Below are 22763 nucleotides of genomic sequence, written 5' to 3'. Positions count from 1 at the left end.
ATTATTATATCAAACTATTTCACGGGACTTAAACAATGAGCGTATACTTAAAAATGACACATGCAAACATGCGTATAATAATATACAACACAGTAATTGATTTATTGGACAAGTATAAAGTGGTTTTGTGCAAGTTTCCTCACCACCTTAGCACATAAAACGACACCATTGTATGGATGCCGTTTAAAAGCTTGAGGTATTGCACTTGGCGCGTTTTTTTTATTGTGGTATCCCCGTTAAGGCCTAATCCACATGTACAAATAAAGCGTTAATTTTATTCACACTTTAATCGCAGTCATTAACTGTTAAATCAGTTAGTCTATATTTGTATAAAAATTAATCGTTTTTAATAAACGCTGAGTTTGGAGAGGGCGCAAGTGCTTTTTTTCATTTATCCTGAGGCCATCTATTCTTTTATAACTAATTTTATTTACAATTATAAAATAATATTAACGCTATAATAGAGTCTAATAAACTAGATAAAAAATATAGCATACGACCTGGAATCTGCATCTTAATTGTTTGATATTATCACTTATCCGCACTGTTGGTTTTTTGATTCGTAGAAAATGTTGCGTTTACATTACAAATTACAGTGATAGGGGTGGGTCACGGAAGACAAGGGTGTAGCATGATTGCGCCTGTCCGCCTTGACGCGGGTGATACAATCGCCATTATCTATCCACACTTTTAAAACATATTCACCATTACCGCTATCTGTAAATGTTTGACAGACACCTGTAGTCGAAACTATAGGTCGCTGTGATGATGAGAATGTTTTGATTGTGTGAACTGTTAATCGCTATTGTATCATCCATTATATAATTATTCGCATAGAACAAGTGCAAAGTATCGTGTCGTCCCACAGCTCATCCTATCGCCATTTGATAGAATTATTGACAACCGTAGATAATTGGATTAGCTTAGATTTGGCTCCGGCATAGAGTTATCTGTGTCCAGAACCGTTTCTTCTAATTCGTTTTCGTCCATAACTTTTTCAAGATTATTTGTGTTTAGATCGAATTCTGGTATGTTATGTTGAACAATTACGCTTGGTGATAAAATATTTTTGTTCTCTTCCGGAGTAACGCTATTCTCGTTTATAACGTTTACGTCTTGGTCCATGTCGTGTACATCCTTTAAACAATATTATGATTGAATTATTTTCAGGTATAGTAAATTATTTACTAGAAGCGCGATCTGCAGGATTAATTTTTTTTTAGTAAGAGTCCCCTCTATTGCTTTATCTTATTTCTGTTACGCCTGGCGTTACCACAAATATTTATCATATTATTTTTACACGATAATTATACTAAAAAATGATAGTTATTATCTTGTAAAATATTTTATACATGTTGACTTTTGAGTGTTGTTTCGTAAGAAAATTAACTATAAATGTACTGATCAGCTATAGACGTATATTTTATGTAAAACCTCTCGAGGCTATTTAAATGCCGATCAATTTTTCCGTCAAAAACTGCCCATTATTACTTATCTATTAGTCCGATCATTGTATTGAAGCGATACCTAAGACTTCTGAAAATATACCTTTATGAATTCGGCATGAAATCTATTTGAGATCGATTGCTTTATATTTTTTAATTTTAACCTTAAAATTCCACAAATTAGATTTAAATTGTTCGATAAATATTAATTGTTGTATCATTTCTTAACAAATATTATTGAATAAAAGTGAAAAAGTGGCCCGGTCGATCTCAAGTATACTTAACGCTGAATTCAAATTCATTTTCGGAAATGTTATCGCGCCAGTACAACGATCGGATAGATTGATGAAAAATTAGTAGTTTTCGACGGAAAATATGTTACGAATAAGTTACGCGCTTTCCGATAATGTAATCTAAATCGTTGTTAAAAACGTGGAATAATGCATTATTTTTTGTTGATTTGTGTAACAATCGCACAAAGTATACATTATTTCATAAAAACTTCCGCCATATTTTTTAAAAGACAAAAATGCATACGTAAAACTCTTCTTTCTTTACCCTTCCCCTTACGTACGTACAAATTCATATCACTTCCACACTTATAAATATAAACTGTAGTGTCGCACAATAAGTGACGTTCTAAGTGACTGAGTCCATACTTTTACGAAATGTCGAAGAATTTTTATTGAAAGTCTCAAAATATAAGACCATAACGAATAAATAGGTATAAGGTGTTAAATAGAAAAATTAAATTTTTTTATACCGTAGTGTCTGTAGTTGTCTCTGTTAGCTCTAATACTTCTGCAGGTTTATTATTTTGTTCTGTTTCTAAGAAGTTTTTAAGGCACTTGCGGTGACAAATCTTATAACAATCTGTACATTTATAAATCTTTTTGAATATTTTTGTTCTCTCGCAATACAGACATTTTCTTAGGCAAAAAAAGTTAAGTATCTTTACAAAATTATGGTTCATATCCATTTTTTAAAGATAATGCTTAGGAATTCTATTTAAGTTACACCAATAAATATTATTATAAAACGTTCATATAATATAATATTGATTGAATGCTTGTGTTGCTAATAGTTTCAAACAAATAGGTAACGTAATTAATTATTTTTGATTCAGCCTGATAATATTTTATTTTTTTAAAAGATCGTTTACATTAAACATTCTTGTTTTATTAAATAGAAATTCCAAACAATTCTACTATAATTGGTTTAGTTATTTTCCCAAACTCCATAGATGCATGGATGTAATATAATTTACTAATGTAGTTAGTGCCGCAACTACCGGGAGTGCTAAGGGTGCGAAAAACCCCATGGCCCCGGGCGTTGGCGGCTGGACCCAAATTAATTCATAACAATAAGCCTGTGGCCGAACTATTTGTAACTTTTTTCTAAATATTATTATGGTTACAATTTATTATATCTCATCAGAATGAAAAATGTTTAGACTATAACCTGTAGGAGCATTATTATTCAATAATGCTAATAATAACAATTTTGTGTATTTAGAAATTAAATTATTTATTATCTAAAAATAGAAGGATTTTGTATATAAAATTGACGTATGTCTAATAGGTTATCCACACCGCGCCGCCACCCACCACAACACGTTTCATATTAGCATAATATTGTATATATGTATAAGGTAATTTTTTAAGCATGCTCACCCCATTTTCATGCTTAAATTATTTTCTCGCCCAGACCCCACCTGCAACAGATAAATATTTTCACATAAAATTAGTGTGATTTAAGTATAGTCGAAGAGTTAAATCACTTATTACAATAATTATAAAGGATACTATTTTTGAGAAAACTATATATCGGTTTTATATTTTATTTTATATTCGACTTTCAAAAAAAAAAAAAAAGTATATAAATTTCCAATAATGTTTAAATCGTTTGAGACAATATTTAGACAAATCGATATATGTTATACCCTCAAAAATATTATTTTCTATCGTTTTTTTAATGAGTGATTTTACTCTAAGATTTGGTATACTCTCGGCAATTTATCAAATAAAATATATAACAATAATAAAATAATTATCAGCGTGGTCCGTGATGTGTTACGAAAGCTGTCATACTTGTTTTTATTTTAGTTCAAGCAACGATGCTAATATCTGAGATAAGTTCACACGAATTCGTATGTACCGCACTGTAATCGATAATATATTATTATGATTTTTTTGTTTTTAATTTTACAGGTCAATATACTAGAATTAGTATTAATGGTTATTATAATATTATCAGAATATTTCGTATTTACTACAATATCTTGACGTTTTATAATTTGTGTACACAACTTCCAAAACTACCTTTTGGTCAGCGACAACTATGATTTTTTTATCCAAAATACGCACTCACACACATGGGCGTCCCCAGGAGGGGGGGCAAGACGGGGCACTTGCCCCCCCCCCCTGGAATGTTATTTCCACAGCAATTGATAAAATTCCCAATGAGAAATTAGCTTCTAAAAATAGGTCTACCTATGTTACTATAATGTCAACGCACGGCTATCCATAAAAAGTATCATTAATAATAATCGGATTATTTAATGAAAAAGACTAATGTATTATAATAATATCTAATTGTAATAATGACGAAATATAATAATATGCTATAAATAAAATGTATAAAAAAATTTTCATTTATTTTTTAAATTAATTTTGCCCACCCCCTCCATGGAAAAATGTCTGGGGACGTCCATGCTCACACACACACACACACACATATACGTGCGTGGGTGCCCATAACATAATTATCGCATTGGAAATGGTTGGAATGGTTTTCCGCCTACTGCGGCTGCGGCAACAATGATAACGGGACGACTGCGTGGGTGGCCATACGGAGGACGCTCGGGACGCCGTACAAACGCGGCCGTTGTTTATCGACTTATCGCGGACGACCGACGACACGCAGGTGGTGGCTACGAGACAGCCTCCGACGAGCGACCGCTTATTGCGGTACGACACGCGGGCGATCACAGCGATGACGAGAACACTGCCGAGTACATTGTCGTGATAATGATAATAAAGTCACCGCCGCCGCGCGTATAACTGGACTTAATAACCATCGACCGTCTGCGTAATAATTAATCACACCGTGTTCCTGTCCGGTCATTTCTGCGGCGCGCAAACGATAAACATCAACGATATTGGTATATTTTAATTATTTTATATTATATATAATAATATATCTTAAACGGCGTATAAAAATTATTAATTAAAAAATCAATTTTTTTGTTATTATATTCGAATCGAAATTAAATTAACAATCAAGATTATTCTCGCACGTGTTTACCAGATTATGATATGTTTGAACTCCTCGAGTCGGCGTTTTTATTCGTCGCTTTAGGTTAGTTTATACTATTCGCGCATTCGACAATCATATATATCTACACGTACCCGTCTGATATAATATGCTAATTATAATCGTTTTTGAAAAGTGACTTTTTTTAACGTTTTCGTGTGCGTATATTGTTTGGCAACACATCTGATCACGGATATGTAGTTTCATGGTTCAAAACTTACACCTTCACCTGCTTCACCCTGCAGATATTGCATAAAATGTAGTTTTTTCGAATAAACGGTTTTTAAAAGCCGCGGGTAGTAAAATTTTTAAACAATAACAATTATTTGTTGTTTTAAAAAAGGTAGGGAAACGTTCAGTTAAACGTTTTAGTCTATTTTTAACTGTCTCACGAATACTCTTCATTCTTAAAATACGAATAACTTTTATTTTTTTTTAAAACCGTCAACAGGTGGGGCCACTAGGAAAATAAAATTGAATTTTTCAACGTATTCTTATGCGCGTATATTGTTCTGGCAACACACCTAATCGGAGATATAAAGTTTCAAAATTGTAAATCTACTCCTTCAAAAAAAAAACGGTTTTTCGAGGCCTTTCGAATAATGAAATTCTAGATTATCGAAATTATTATTGTTTTAAAAGATATAGCCTATTTGTAGAAGTGTCACACACCCATAAAAAGACGTATAATTAGTTTTCGTTTTTTTTTAAACCGTCACAATAGTGGCCGTTTAGGCTGGCGTCGTACGAAAGAAATAGATATCTATAATTTTCAGTGATTGTTTACACCACTAACGACCCCTGCTCCACGCAACGCCACTGATGATATATGTACTATATACATGTACCTATACAACGTTCAAAAACATTTCGACAGAGAATAGGTGAAGTAACGTTCGTCTATATTATCAATAATAAGCATAATTATCACTGAGTACGCACATATTATTGCAAGTGTTTAGCATATCGTTGTGTTCGCACGGGAACGACGGCACAGTGTGACTGGACGACGCGGGGCTGGCGGCCGACGACGGCACGCAAGAGGTGATCAGACAGCCGGCGGCGACAGGCGACCACCGCGAGACCGGGACCTAACGGACGATCGGCCGTCACGCGATCACGTCGTCCCGCCGCGGCCGCCTCGTCCCGGATTACCGGTCCGCCGGTTCTGCGCCGCAAACGCGCGGTATTCGCGTTTACGCGTTCGAGCAACCGGCCCTGTCGTCGCGGTGCCAAAACTCCGACCGGCATTTACCTGTCCGCGCGCGAATCACCGTCAACCGGAATCGGAAGAGTAATTTGCAGTTTCCCGACAATACGTCGTCCATAGTATAATATAATTATAATTATTAAAATGATTACTCTGACGCCGGAGTTTAAACACCGCCGCCGCCGCCGCCCGGTCGAACGAGCGACCATCACGCGCGCATTTCCGACAGACTATCGACAAACCGTCGACGACGACGACGAAGCCGCTCGACAGTAGTTGTACGTCAACGGGTAGGCCCGTCGTCATCTGTCATTTTGTTTTTCGACGATCGGCGTTACGGTGAGATCGGTCGTACCGCGAACACGATATCCCAGATGGCAAAAAAATTTAATTTTGATAATTTAAATAAATAAATTTATTTTATTTTCCCACTTTTTTGAATACGATATTATTTTTTCTAATATTTTTGTATTGTCAGTTGGCCAACGAAGTATTACGTATTTTATAAATTGTACGTAATTAAAATGTTTATATGATGTTATACGATATCGTAATACACTGACGATGCCAGGATTTTTTTTCAAGGGGGGGGGCTGATCAATTTTTGTAAAATATAATTTAAGATTAGAATTTGTAGTTTTCTCAATATTTCAGCAGGGATGGCTGCAGCCCTCTCAGCCACTGTCGTATTGTATATTTATTTATTTTACGGGCGGAAGCCTTGCAATTGAAATATAATACACCGTTTCGTATTTACATATTTTGTGAAATATACACGAATAATGTAAACTGTAAGTATGAAAAAAAAAACAAATTTATAATTCGGCTATATTATAATGATACAACCAATCGTTTTATTTATATTTTAGGTAATATTATTATTGTATACGTATAGTATCGCGTGTATCTGTACTATTCAAACGGTTTTTCGTCTACGAACGTATATTTTAAAAATACGTTTAATTTAGAAAGCAAATAAACAGGAAACTGTTATACGCTTCGACGTTCAATTATTTAAACATTTTAAAAATAGGTATAATCATCGATGATTTGATGCGAATGTTAAATTGCCGCCTTTTTGAACACCGCGACTTCACAACTTGTCACGGTCAGAAGATGATGTGTCGTACAAAGCCGTTAATATGTGTTCGCCAAGAACTGGTCAATCGGCCCTCCGACTGGTTTTGCTATAAATTTGAAAAGCGGCGGAGATTTGACGTCGAAAAATTAGTATTCTTTTGGTCAGACTATGTATTATATAATACGCATACAGTACACGGACGAAATGAAAACTACCTACGCCATTAAGTTGAGCTTATGGCGGTGTAGGGAGTTATAGTATACACGTGTGATTAAATTAAATTGCATAATATAACCATTGAATTGTGAACATATAGACTTATCTTATCAAACAAAACACCATTGGTACAATTCTAGATGTTAATATTATCATTAATAATATTTTTATTTTCTGATAGATATATCGTTTCATATACCTTAATTATAATCGATTTAAAATTACTTTATTGACTATTATACAATGTTTTGAATTGGCCAGTATCGATGACATTGAATATTAAAAATAATATAATGAAATCGATGCTATTATCCAGGACCGATGACACTTATTCTTGTATCATGGTCCTTTCCACTTCATGCTTTTAAGTTATGTATACTTAAGACCCGCCAAGTCAATTTTTTGAGAAATACTATACACGAGATTAACTATCATACTGACTACGTAAATATGCCTCTAATGACTAGAATTTAAATATAATGATAAATTAATATTTAATTTTAATTTTAATTGACATTAATAATTAAAAGTTGAGTTACTTTAATTATAGTTACCTTATAATTGCTTTAAAATTTAAAATACAAAGGTAGTTTTCATTTGGAAACAGACATTTATATTGATGCATAAACTCTATAATAAAAAATGTAAGTTTTCTAAAATATTGTAATTATACATATTTAAAGATTTTAAATTGTATGATATGTCTGGCGAATCATCCTGTGACTTTTTTCAAATAAAATTATTTACTAAAATATAATCATCAATACGTATTGGTTATATAATTGGTATTTTTTTACTAATCTAATGGCATTGAATATGATTTTGATTGTTTTGCAACTATCATGAATAAGATTCAAATCAAATATGTTTAGTTATACGTTTTCTTTAGTACAAATAGTGCAGCGATCCGTACAATTTCTTTTTTGTCAACTGTTCATTTGTCTTACATCACATGAGTGAAATAACAAAGAATTAACATCATGACTGTACCAAAACTTGGAGATGAACTACAAAAACCTGTTGCAGATGATTCAAATTCGGTTGAAAAGCCAAATTTGAAAGGAGATTGGTTAAATTTTTTCCTATTGATGTTACTGTACACGATGCAAGGTATACCATTGGGCATTTCATCAGCAATGCCGATAATTTTACAAAGCAACAAATACGTGTCTTACAAAGATCAAGTAAATATCTGATTTGATATTAAAAATTGCCCATCTATGCGATCGGATAATATAATATTTCTAAAACATTTTTTTCCAAATCTACAAATTTATAAAATTCACCGTGATAACACGAACGTGATCGTTTATTCTTGTAGGCTTTGTTCAGCTTAGTGGCGTGGCCGTTTAGCTTAAAACTTATATGGGCTCCTTTGGTAGACGCTCTCTACGTACAAAAGATGGGAAGACGAAAATCTTGGCTCGTACCGGTTCAATATTTAATGGGTGCGTATAGTAAAATAAATGTCTAATGTTAATGTTATACAAATTTCTTCAAACGAGTGATGAATATCTCTTTAGATTAAGTTAAGACATGTTTGTATTAGGTGCATTCGTATGCAACTGATGGTATGAGCATTTCAAGTATCCAAATATTCTAAAAACACTAATTGAATGATATAGTAATGTTTTATTTTTTAATGTATAATATTCGCAGTGTACATATGTATAGTATTGGATGTCTGTAATTAGAACCATTTGTGTTGACCAGGAGTATGCTTCATTTATGTGGGCTACAATATCGACGAACTGTTGCCAGAAACGCGAAAACCGGACATACTGAAATTAGTATTCGTATTTTTCTTCGCGAAAATTTTGGCCGCCACTCAAGATATAGTCGTTGACGGTTGGGCATTGACAATGTTAAAAAAGTTGGTGTTAAAGTTAACTTTTTTTTATTATTTCGAATTAATTTAATTTTAATAAGTAAAATAAATTTAATTTTGATATTTCACAGGAATAACGTAGGCTATGCGTCTACTTGCAATTCGACGGGTCAAGTGATGGGTATAATGATAAGCTCTGTGTTTACTGTATTGTTAACGTCGGAAAACTTTAGCAACAAGTATTTACGGACTATACCTGACGTGGGCGGAGTGTTCACTATGAAAAGTAAGCGAATTAAACCCGTTTTAGTAGATCTTAAGTGGAAAATAAGAAATATTGATTGTAAAAATATAAAATAATATTTACTATTTCATAATTTGTACAGGTTTATTCTATGTGTGGGGTATTCTATTTATATTAATAACAACATTGATTGCAATTTTTAAAAAAGAAAAAGATAACAGATTAGAGGACGACCATGTAAAACTTAACATCGTTCAAAATTATTTACTACTATGGGATATTATAAAACTGCCAAGTATTCAAATATTAGCACTATCGTTATTGACAGCTAAGGTAATACCTTTTTTTAATGCCTATTTTTCTATCTATTTAAGCATAAGACTCAGTTACTTACAATTTTTTTGTTATTTGAGGGTTTTTAAATATTTCACTCGCGGCGGTTACATAATTAATTAAAATAACCCGTTTTCTTATGTTTTTATTTATTTTAAATTGGCATACTTACCGATATTATTATATTATATTGAACCTTGAACCTCTAAATAACTATGTTGTGATAATGGTTTAATACATTTTTTGAGATTATTTTTGTAGGACAATTTACAATTTTTATTATTTTATTCGTTTTAATCATTATAAAATGTGCATTTTGTATGTTATTAAAGATTGGATATGCTGCGACTGATAGTGTGTCGATATTAAAACTCATTGACGCGGGAGTGCCAAAAGACAATATTATGGTTTTATACACAACAATGTTTATTGTAAAAATCATTTTGCCGCTTATTATAGCAAAATCCATTTCTGGTCCAAAACCGATAAACGTATTCCTATAACAGTAACATCCATCAGGTACATATACATAAATACTTACTTATTATATTTGAAGTAATAATTTACGAGTATTTTTATTAATTTTTTAAAATTGTTATTCAGATGTTTTTGATCATGTAGTACATTTTATTATACGAATATTAAGTAATAAATACACGAGTTCAATCAATTTTGCGAAAATTATTGACGAGATAGTTATTATTGCCGAGTATGCATGATTTTTTAAATGCAATTTTCGTTCCGATAGTCGCATTATTATTATGAACGATAAGTTGAAATTTCCAATGTTCATTCGTTGTTCTAAAAATCATCTAATGAATAAAGTAAAGTTAAAGGGGGTTATTCTTTTAAAAAAAAAGTTAATATAAGCTTGTGACTCGTTACGTTAATAAAATTGGTCTTAAAAAATATGGTCTGAGAATTTAGTAAAAAAATTAAAAATTATTACAGATTTTAAATAGGTGCATTATTAAAGAATAAAAAAGAGTGCATACGTATGTTATTTGGTGAATCCTTCAATATTTTTTATACATGTTTATGTTTCAGGTATTTTCTGTTTAAAATGTAAAACGATTTAAATGATTTTAAACATATATTTAAATCTCATTATTTTACTTTCATTGTATTAATTATAATACTGTCAAATGCTTGTAAAAAAATAAAAAAAAATAAAATACATTTATAAATTATCTTCACATATAAGTGGTTTTAAATATAATTTCAGATTACTTTGGAATATTTCATTTGTGGCGTTTATTTATTATACACCAGTAATGATAACAAAGGTTAATGGGATTGTTAATATTCCAATATATTACTATGCAGTTTTAGTATTTATATTAGCAATACATGATGTGAGTACTGAGTAATAACTATTGATTAATTAATTGGTAATTCAAATTAACATAATATAATTCAAATACTATTATAATACATTTTAATATAAATTTAAAAAAAATATTTTATTTGTGTAAATAACTTTGTGATTTAATTTGAATAGATTATATTCAACACTATGTCTGTAGCTATATTAGCTTTTTTCTCTAGGATAAGTGATTCTCGTTTTGGCGGTACTTACATGACATTATTAAACACACTTTAAAATTTGGGAATAGTATAGACGTCTTCAGTCCCTATTGAAATGATAGATTTCATCACGTTTAAAGAATGTTCATTGGATCCCAAGAATAATTGCTCCACGCTAAATTTAAAAAACGTAAGAAATTCATATATTTTTTATAATTGATAAATACAGGTAATGACAACAATTAAGAATATTATATGTGTGTATCAATATGATAACATTCTCAAAAATGGTTTTGTTAAATTTTTTCACAGACAAGTTGATTATTGTATTTTAATTTAAAATATAAGAAACTGAGGCCTATATGTGGGCACGTGTGGGTTTATGATTGCGGTAACAATCACAATTAAAAGAAAAATTTACAAAATTACAAAGTATTTCAATTGAAAATACTATATACATTTTTATATAATATTATAATAAACTATTATAAATAGACAAAACAGATAAACAGTATTATTTATTTGTTTCGTTGAGTTTTTAAAACGTAAACATGTTTTGGGCATTATTTTTAATTCATTTAGATTTAAACTATTCAATAGTAATAAAATAAATATTTAAAACGTTTTTTTCTTATTAAATTTATGATAACATTTTTACTTATTTTTTTTTTTTGCAATATAGGTATGGTGAAACAAATGGAGGCGAATGTAATGTTGTTGTGAACGGTTATTACGTAGAAACGGCTGTATGTACCATAATCGGAATCGTTTGGTTTTGTATTTTCAGAAGTGTCCTTAAGAACATGCAAACTAAGGATTCTTCTCATTGGTTGGTTAAAATAAAAAAAACCTACCGGTTAGAAAAATAAAATTAATGTAAAGACATTTTTTTATTATGTTCTCCCATAAGCCATAACGGGTGAAGATTTCAAAGGTCTAAATATCTATTGTCATTTATTTATTATTTTAGTATTATATGTCAATAATTATTATTAGGTTCTTTATTGAGATTTTAAATTATAATTGTACAATAATTTTTATCATTTATTAATTATTGTTAAATGTAAAATTGTACCATACTCCTACATACCGGTTCAACAAGAATATAGTAAATCATCGCAATCTGAAGATATAACTTATCCATAACGAAATCAAGAAATTTTCTAACAGACATATGAATAGACTAGATTTGTACTCAAATGCAGCTGCTGAACAACTTTTTAACATTTCTTATGACATCATTCGCCTCAAACGCCTGAAGCTGTATACGACATAGTTTAAGTCACTAAGGATATTTATTGCCTCATTGGAGATACTACTCTTAAACATAAATTATTTATTATTGTTTTAAATTATACATCCATTGTGCATTGTACTTATAAATCCTTCAGATCGTTTAAATAAAGAAGCTTTAGGGTAGTTAATAAGTATTTTCTACTTTTTTTTGAACAAAATATGTATTCAACACATAGGTAATAATTTTATAATATAATTATATGAATAACTTAAATAATTTACCTAAAATTAATTTCATTTAATCAAAAAGTTTCAAAATGTCGTATTGAAATAATTAATGTGAAAAGACTAATTATATTTTATTGAATAACTAAATACATTTATGATTTATAGGTATTTAGGTAAAATGAATTGCAAAATAATACAATAATTTAATAGGTACCTACATATTTACTTTACGGAGTAGTTAATCTTTACGCCTTGTAAATTGATGACTTAATATTCAGGTATCTGAGTAGTTGTGTGCCATATTACGCGATTCAATAAAAATTAAATTAAACCGGTAGTAAATTAGCTATTTCATTATCAAAAAGTCAATAACTGTATATAAGATATAGCAAACGGTAAAAAAAATAATACTCAAGAGTCGAGACTAATAATGCGGTCTGATAATAAATAAAAAATTTGAAAGATAATATTTCAGTATTAAATTTTAAACGATTTGTTTTAAATTATAATTTGTATAACATAATTGTATGACAATTTAATAATTGATTTTGTATTAAAAACATTATAATATGTATAATTTAGTGAATGAAAATTATATTAACAAAATATTTTTTTTTGTTTTAGCAACTATAACTAAATAATAATTATGTAAGCATTTTCCCAAACATATTTTTACGAAGACTATATTATATAGATATTATAATTAGTTTTGCGGGGTTTTAGTTAAATAATAGTAATATGAAATCGAAATAAGTATTATGAATTATAATTGATAAAATTCTGTAGATTAAATTTAATCAATACTATTTTAACATTCATTAAAAATATTTCTTATATTATTATTTGAGTATGAATTCGTATGCACTAAAAATAGAAAAATAAATCCACAAAGTAAAATATATACCTTTATAGGCTATTATAATATTTATATATATGATTGATAAATAACGGTTATCATGAATGTTTTACCGACTTTTACACATTCTTATAAATAAATCTAATCAACTACTTTTTTTAATTTAGAGAATAAGAAGAATAAGAAAAAATAAGACAATAATAGAGACACATTCAATGTCTATTAAATATTTGTCTAGTAATTTGTATTGTATTTTATTCATATTGTGGAATAATTTTCAAACTATCATAGTTGTATAATGAATGTATAAATATATTTCGAAAATTTATCTTCTTTTTTATTTATTGTATGAGGCTATACGATTGCAATTATATATTATAATTTAATACCCGGTTTATTGTGACGTGAATGTTTTTATCTTGGATTACTACAAAAATCTTTTAAATTAAATACTTCTTTATGATTGATTAAAATATGAAAAACGTCCTATATTTATAACAGTGTGATGTGGAAAACACGTAACTTGTATTGTGAATTGTGATAGAAACAAAATTGTGTAGGTATATTAAAACTATTACCTAGGTAAACGATTTGTTTGATTAATGTTGTTTGTAACATAAAAAAATTTGATTAATTTAATGTTCTTATAATATAAACAATATGTATTGTAAAATTTACTGAAATTTAATCTTAAGTTGTTTTAATAAGTTATAATATCATTATTTACTTAGTTCTAATTTAATGAACTAAATTTAGAGGTCACAGATAGCATAAAATGGCCATATTTATACTATGTAATATGTTATATTAATACATATATAAGAAAAGTGTATATATGAGATCAGTAGAAGTTTTGGACTAGTGAACATAAAACATTTGTCTAGGTTGAAATTTTAAAATAAAGCTTTATTTTTTACAGATGAAAAAGTACGTCAACGTTGCATGAATATTATATTGTTGTTTTACCAAAACTTGCGTGGACACAAACATTTTTTCTTATAGAAAGCTTTTACGTTATTCGTTTAAGAATTGTCTAGTCAATGCATTTAGTAATGTACCAACCCAATAAATATAAAGAAATAAAAAAAATTTAAATGCTAAGGAATTCGCCCACTTGCTTTTACTCATTATAATATACAATATTTTTTAGTTTATTTATTTTAGTAAATATATGAGTATTATACAGTCACTTTTTGAAACGTCACTAAGATTTTTGCAAAAAACTTGTATTTTCATGATTATTATTTGAAAATATTTCTGCTAAAATTTTCGTTAATACCTGTTTTGTGTTCTATTAGAAAGTGTTCAATATCGCTTGAATGAAATCCATGATCAATCCTAATTGGAATTTTCAAGATAAGATAGATTAATATACATATAAATATTTAAATATTAATATTTATGATATAAATCCAATAGTGGTGTATTAAGGATCTTTCTATCCTGGGCAAACATTTTCTTCATGTCTTCCTCATTTAATTATCATGAAGTGTATAATGTTTAAAAAAATTTAATTTACCTATTACTTAGCAAATACTATTTATAGAAAATTAGAACTATTTAAAAATTGTATAATTCATATCTATTTAATAAAAACATTTATTATTGTTAAGTGGTTAATATGTTAACATAATAACATTGCAAAAATAAAACAAAAAAACACCAGAGTTAACACGTTGAGATGTAGTCGACAATAGCAGCGTTGCCTGCTCTGAGGCCGTAATCGATGTAGGTTGTGGATAAATAGTACAAAAATCTATATGGACTTATAATTCACCCGGTTATCAGAGTAATTAATATAATGGCAATTATTTTTTATTGACCTTTTGAGTTTGCATTTGAATTAAATAATTTATTTAAAGATAAATAACAATGTTCACTATTTTGTTATAATTTAAGAACATTAAGTATGGGAACTTAAAACTGTTACTCATATTATATTATCATAAATTTATGATGAAATTTTTGATTTAGGTATTTTAAGATATTATCTATTTATACTATGAACCTACTTTTGCTGTTTTATGGTATTTACAGAGAGATGTTATTTGTTATTATATGTTAAGTCCGGATATTTCTAAATTCGCCATGCTCCTTGGTCTTAATTGATATCCATAATAATATTAGTAGTGCAATAAATTGAAACGCAATAATTGTAGACTTAAACATAATTTATATGATGCGACGTGTTTTTTTACTATGCTTAACATATTATGGTTATAAATTCATATTATTTGCATGTGATTTCGTTGTTTCATTATCAGATAATCGAATAAAAATAATTGATATTCGAAATGGTTTTATATCGTTTACACCAAATTAAATCTTAAAGTACTTTTATAGTCAGCCATAAATATTAGTAAAAAATTAATCTAGTATTTTTTATTACATATAAGGCACTCTAGTGGTAAAATATCGGACTAAAATTCGATCTTGACATATTTTGCTAAAAGATTACTGGTAATATTAAGGAATGGGCTTTAAATGAAATAAATATTTTTTTATGGTATTAATTTAGAATTGAATTTCATTAAATTATAAATACATTTACACAAATATAATATTCTAAATATTTTTAAATAATTCTGTGATAAATTCATGTTTCTTGTATACATTTGCTATTTTGTAGTTTTTTTATCGCATTACATAGTAAAGAACGCGTAGGCAATTTTGATCATTATGAAAATAAAAACTTTAAAATGTATATTATTTTTAATTGTTCTTATATGATAAAAAAAATTGAGATTTCATATTACTTAAAAAGATGTTATTAATTTTTAACACTTTTATAAACAGTAGTAAAAACCTTAATATAAAACCATATATACTAATATAAATAATGTTGTTGTTATTCCTAATATAATGATTTATACTTAAAGGCACGATTTTCATCAAGTAATAAACATGGGAGATTTAAAAAAAATACATATAAAGTTATAATTAAATATGCATTTAAATATTTTTAGTTTTGTACTAAATTAAAAATCGTTTTCTAGTGATGACATTTATTAATATAGTAAGTCGATGCCACAACTAAATAGCTATAAATACGTTATTAACTATTAATTAGTTAATAAACCATGGTTATTATCATTTTATATTGATGTACAACTATCACACAAACCTTAATATAATAATTAGATATAAACTTATTTATATTTTTATATTCATCTAAGGTCTACCCTCTCGAGAAGGCACTGGTACATTATATCTATTGCTTGAAATGGTTACTAATATAATAATTATATGGTCTACTGTAACAGACAATTATTTTAAGTACATTCGCGCTTGCGTATGCGCTCAACTTGATTTTATAATAACAGTGTTTTGATTTTTCTACTCAGTTGTTTTTTCTTATTCTCGCTAATGCCCGATCGAAAAATATATTACCTTATAAAGTATATACCTATATATATATATTTTGGAAACAAATACCTACTGGTGTTAAATATTTCTTATTAAGATTTTTATTAAGATTTTATTAAGATATTTCAGTTTATTGAAAGATATCTTTTATAATGGACAGAAATTGGTAAAATATTGTTGCAAATAATAAAATAAATAAATCAGACCAGACAGTCTATGTCAGTGAACATTCGATCATTGGACTACAATAATTATTATAGTAATTATATTATGAGCACTCTATATAGTGTACTTAATAAACATGTCCATTAATAATGATTAATGGCCATAGGGTTTCATATAGATATCATAAAAAATAAAGAAATGATGAGTACTCGGAATGATACATGATTCTGTCATGTCATTTTTATATGTCAATGCCATTATTCTCTTTGTACGTAGCAAAGAGTTAAAAGATATTTTTTATATATACGTTTTGAAGTAACATTACACCGTATTGTGTTCTATTTATTTTGATAAATTAAATGACCTAATAAAGGTTTAGAGTAAAAGAAAAATAATATTAATTTATTATTATTGTTAATAAATAAACATAGATATATTTAAAGAATTTTGTAATTAAAATCTCTTATTATAATAAATTTAAAAATACAAACATTTTTGAGTACCTGCAGCCCAGTATAATCCTCTACGAATTGATTTCCTAACCCAAAAAATGCACTAATTGTTTCATATTAAATAAAATCGACTGTAACAGTTGTATTCCCGATGGTAATAAATCGATCACATACATACATAATATATTGAAATATTATATTTAATTACTCAAGCACTTTAAGTTGGCGGTAAACAAGTAACAACAATAATATAAATTGTTGAAATCATGTTCGTTGAAAAATAATAATGATTTATTATTTCTTTAATAGTTAAGTATTTTAAAATTGTATGTACGTCGTCATCAGCAAATCTCCCTACTGTTCTTAGGTAATTTTGTAACCAATGAAGATCTGGCATAATGAATATTTTTCCTCATTAAATTTAAATCATCCGCAGTTGTTGGAGTAATAGTATAATTTGCAACAAGCTGTTTATGTGCAAGTGTTTACATGGTCTTTTACAAACATTATTATCTTGTATTAATTAAGATAATTTAGTATAAATACGAGAAACCCTAAGCTTCAATTCGGATACATCATGGTCTTAATTTTTAAACGTACCTACGTTAGGACTCAACTTACACTATAAAAATAACGGGACTCAATTTTTATGCACCGCTATATGTACACATAAATATCGACACTCATCACGAGAATACATTATAATATCAATTCGGAATACTATTTAATTAAAAAAATGTATTTTTATAAACCTATATTATTTATTATGAAACAAGTTTTATATCTTAATAATTGTTGTAGTAGTATTAATTTATACTAGTATTTACTTATACTTAATGGATAGTAAATAATATTAGTTTTAATTTATTAGGACTGAAAATGTCACTTTTTCCCTCTCTACGACTTTCTTGACTATTGCGTTATATGGCGAAATGTATATTTATTTGTGGGCGGGGAAATCATTAAAATATATAGTCACGATGCCGTAGCCGGTAAGTGGTTAACTACATGACGCCGGTAACGTTACGCAGTTATCTCAAACGTCCATGGAAAACATTTTGACATACTAAGTACCACATGATATTGATTTTAACAAATATATTTTATTGGTAATATTATATTATACTATTCTAGTATCAATCATAATGAAGGTTTTGAAATTTCGGATTATGATATTAAAATACAGGTAAATGCTAAATAGCATGTGAATTGTAGTACAATAGTTATCTATTTTTCTTTTAACCGTCCAAAGACCTAACAAGATCCAGTTTACTACCAGAGACCGTCCGGAAATTTTAAAATCCGAGTATTTTAAGTGCCCAAAAAGTTGATGATAGATACAAGAAAAAAACGTAATAAAGTATACGCATTACATGTAAAATCGCTACATTCACTCTGCCCATAAAAATAATGAATAAAAAACCGACTCAATGTAAGATTTAAAACACATATTGACGATTTATTATTATTTTTTGCAAGCCAAAGATGGCATTTTACATAAATAAAACAGGTGCAAATTTTTCATTCATACCAAATGGCGCGCATCTGATAAACTGGATAAGTTGAATAATATGCGAACGTGTATTTACCTACAATCAATAAATCTTATACATCGACAGTTATTTTTGTATCGTGTTTAGTTGAATGAAGTTAAGTTAGGCCTTAATGATATATGTAAAAATGTATTTGAATAATAACACTATAGATTAATTTGCAACAGGAAATTATATTACAAGTACCTACACGCATACAAAATTCAGTCATAATATCTTACTTAATATTACGAAGCAAATATTTTAATATCACTATAATTCATAACGATGTCATTCGACCATCACTATGTTTGGAAAAACAGCATATTTTTATAGTACAAGTAATGGCTATCGGAATTTAAAATCAGTTATCGGTTGATCGCTTTGCGTACGACGTCTTATCCTTGTTTTTCGACTGATATTATAGACTCGGACCGGATCTAGGACGGGTAAACCGGGATTCATACACGAAAGTAACATTTTCTTACGTATAATATACTTTCTTGAGTATTTTGGGTATAATTAACTGTATAGGTTCATCGTTGTAATTTTTTTTTTTTATACAGTTTTACACAATAGTGGCAGGTCGGCTGAGTAGTAAATCAAACAAAGTACCGACGTTTTTTAATTTTCATTATTGAAAACAAGATATAGTAAATATTGTAATGATGAGTTTTAAAAAGACTTACGCTTATAAATCTTATAATACCTATTAATCGAAACAAAATGTTAAAAATGTCGAGAAATAGTTAGAAACATAAAATAAAGCTTGTAAATAACCCGTTCAGTGCGTCGAAAAAAAGTAATGTTCCGAAAACTATTTTATATTTGTAAAATTATCAAAAATCCACTGTCTATTCTAAAATCTTTAAAATCATAATAGTATACAGTGCCAAAATGAATTTACTTAACAGGTTATAATATGTTTGGTTATCAGATTTTAGTATTAAAAATTTCCGAATTTATTAGCTATAACCTTCAAAGAGTCGAACATTTTCAAAATCTTATAATACTGTTAAACAGTTTTTACGACTATTATTTGAATTCCTATCCTTTTTGTATAAGAAATGTTTTAACTATAGTTTACTGTGTAAGAACTATATTGTATATATATAATATATATTTAATAAATTTCTAATTATTGTAATATTATTTTATAGTAATCACTTTAGTGATTTTTTATCGGTTAATAACTCTAAAAATATTATGAATGTAAATTAATTAATATTTACATAAATATAAACAGACGATAATTACAAAAATTACCACATAAATACATATTTGTATTCGTGTGGAAAATTGTTCGTCTTTAAAACAAAGGTAGGCAACTACTCAACTGTCAGCGAAGTAAATTTTTTTTTCAAAAGTGTTTATTTAATTTTATAATTAAATATTTATATTTAAATGAAAATAGGTGTATTATTTTTATTATTTCCGAACGTTAGATCCGACTTTATGTAGATTTCACATTTTACCTGTCCCATTGTTTCTCGTCTCGCAATTTAATTTTTATAAATATGAAATCTTTAATGGGTTATAATATTCTTTAAAAGTATTTTTAATTTTGATAAAAAATAATATAATTTTTGTACTAAATATTATATAACGTTATATTATTACTTTTAATAACTAATTAGTCACAAAATATTCTAGTTCCTGTATTTTTCTAGTTAAGGTTATTTATTGCTGTTTAGTGTTTACGATAAATATAATTAATTTCTTGAATCAATTTTAAAACAAAATAGCTTATTAAATATTATACAATCAAATTATATAAATCTATCTAAAAACTACATGTTACATGAAACGTGTTGCTGAGGCGGCTCTGAATATTTCATGGATATATACTAGATGGAATTCCGGACGTAACTCTCTATATAAGTTTCCATTACACTGATTAGAGGGTTGAGTATTCCCCTTTCTCTTCTGGTTCGCATTTACCACATATGAATGTAATCGATTTTAATGTAAAGTTAGGCCTGAATTTCCTGCGGGAATAGTGATAAAAAGTTAGATAAGTTTTATGAAAAAAAATAATAAAAACAACATAGAGGATATTTAACAACATGCTATAGTTACCAGAATATCATTCGTATCGGCTACATCACTCTGAATCTGTTTCAAATTATTAGCGAAAATAATGAATTGAATATATTAATATTACAATGATGTATGTTTTATTATTTTCATTTTTGTGGTCTGTCATATCTTTTTGAACAGAAAAAATGCGTTAATATCCATCTTCAATAGTTTTTACGATAAAAAAGGGAATATAGTTGGTATTTTGGTGGATTTAAAAGCAACAAATTATACAACTCGTTTCTTAATAACTGAGATTTGAGGGGAAACATGAAAACAACGGACATTTTTTATTATTTACGCAAACCGAAATTTTGCTTTTCAATAATGTCATTTTTGTTATTTTTTCATAATTTAAAAATAAATAACCGTATATACTTAATTTTTATCAAATGTTTATAATATGTTTATTTGTCCAGTTGACGCCTTGGAAAGGTAATACAAGATCCCACATAAGTTGATCTTATAGCAATTTAAAAATATTTAAATATAGATGGGCATATTTTTTTTGTATATGCGTTTAAAGTTCATAATATGTTGAAAATATTATTATATTTTACCATGTACGCAATTATATTTTTAAAATATTTATATTTATTTTAAGTCGTTCCTTGTTTATACTGTATAACGTTATAGGTGTGTCGCATAATGACTGTATGTTTATATTCAATAAACTCTACTTAGTAATGCTGGTTAATTGTCTCTACTCAAAATCGTTTTTCGTATGCACTATAATATTTATGATCGAATTCAAGTTGAACACATCCGTAGGTTACACAGGCCTACTTATACACCTACTAACTATAATACTACAGTAGAACGTTTACCAACTAGTCGACTTCTTTAAATTTGTATTTGAAATGAATTATTTATACAATTAAATTCATAATGCAATTACAAATTAATACAGTATGATAGAGAAACGAAAGAATTAACCAAAGCCATTACTCGGTTTGTTTCTCCTCTTTTTTTTTTTTTGCCGATAACTACTTACTTATTATTATTATGTAACATTTATATGTTAATTTCTGTTATAATGTTAATATAATTAATTTAGCAAAAGCATCGTCGTTTTTTTTCTCCGTTGAGGATTTCCTGGCAGTGTTAAGATGGATAAAATATTTATTGTGCGATTAGTATAATTTTGAAGTCACCAATGAAAGCGCATATTAAAAATGTGTGGTTGACTGAATAGAGACGGTGATGCATACGTTGGACTGGACTGCAATATTTTGGAAAGCTTTGAATCTATTTAAATTTGATTTATTGCTTGCCTCAGAGCTATAATCTTTACATGTTTAAGTATAATTTGATAAACTAAGAGTTTGGTTTTTAAACTTGTACAGTGATTTTTAATTAAAGCATACACATTTGATTATTAATAATCACTATTTCAATTCGAATAATTTGTTTTTAAAACGATTTTATTAGGGCTTGTTTTATTTTATTTTTAATAACATATTTTGCCGAGCTAAGTGATTCACGGATTGTTGTACATAACTGATAAGAAAATTATCGATATGAAAATAAAAATCTGAATAACATATTTCAACATGATAAATAATTAGAATTACATTATAGCGCATTCTAATTATAGTAATTTTCAAAAAAATTACATGTTGCGTCTTTCATGGTACGTGTCGTTTATGT

The 22763-nt window shown here is 28.1% G+C and overlaps 1 protein-coding gene and 1 pseudogene across 1 annotated transcript in view; one reads left to right on the top strand and one right to left on the bottom strand.

The window, feature by feature from the left end:
* Positions 1–17065, bottom strand: part of LOC132929584 (ATP-dependent RNA helicase DDX54) — a 142311-nt gene extending 125246 nt beyond the window's left edge. The window contains exon 1 of the mRNA XM_060995035.1: positions 17056–17065. The gene's annotated coding sequence lies outside the window, so the exon portion shown is untranslated. The remainder of the gene's footprint in view (positions 1–17055) is intronic.
* Positions 7980–12618, top strand: LOC132930541 (acetyl-coenzyme A transporter 1-like; annotated as a pseudogene).
* Positions 17066–22763: the final 5698 nt, after the last annotated feature.

The sequence above is a fragment of the Rhopalosiphum padi genome, chromosome 4, assembly GCF_020882245.1.
Source record: "Rhopalosiphum padi isolate XX-2018 chromosome 4, ASM2088224v1, whole genome shotgun sequence".
Lineage (NCBI taxonomy): Eukaryota > Metazoa > Arthropoda > Insecta > Hemiptera > Aphididae > Rhopalosiphum > Rhopalosiphum padi.
Note: the sequence above shows the minus strand (reverse complement) of the source record. Positions and strands in the feature narration are given on the sequence as shown.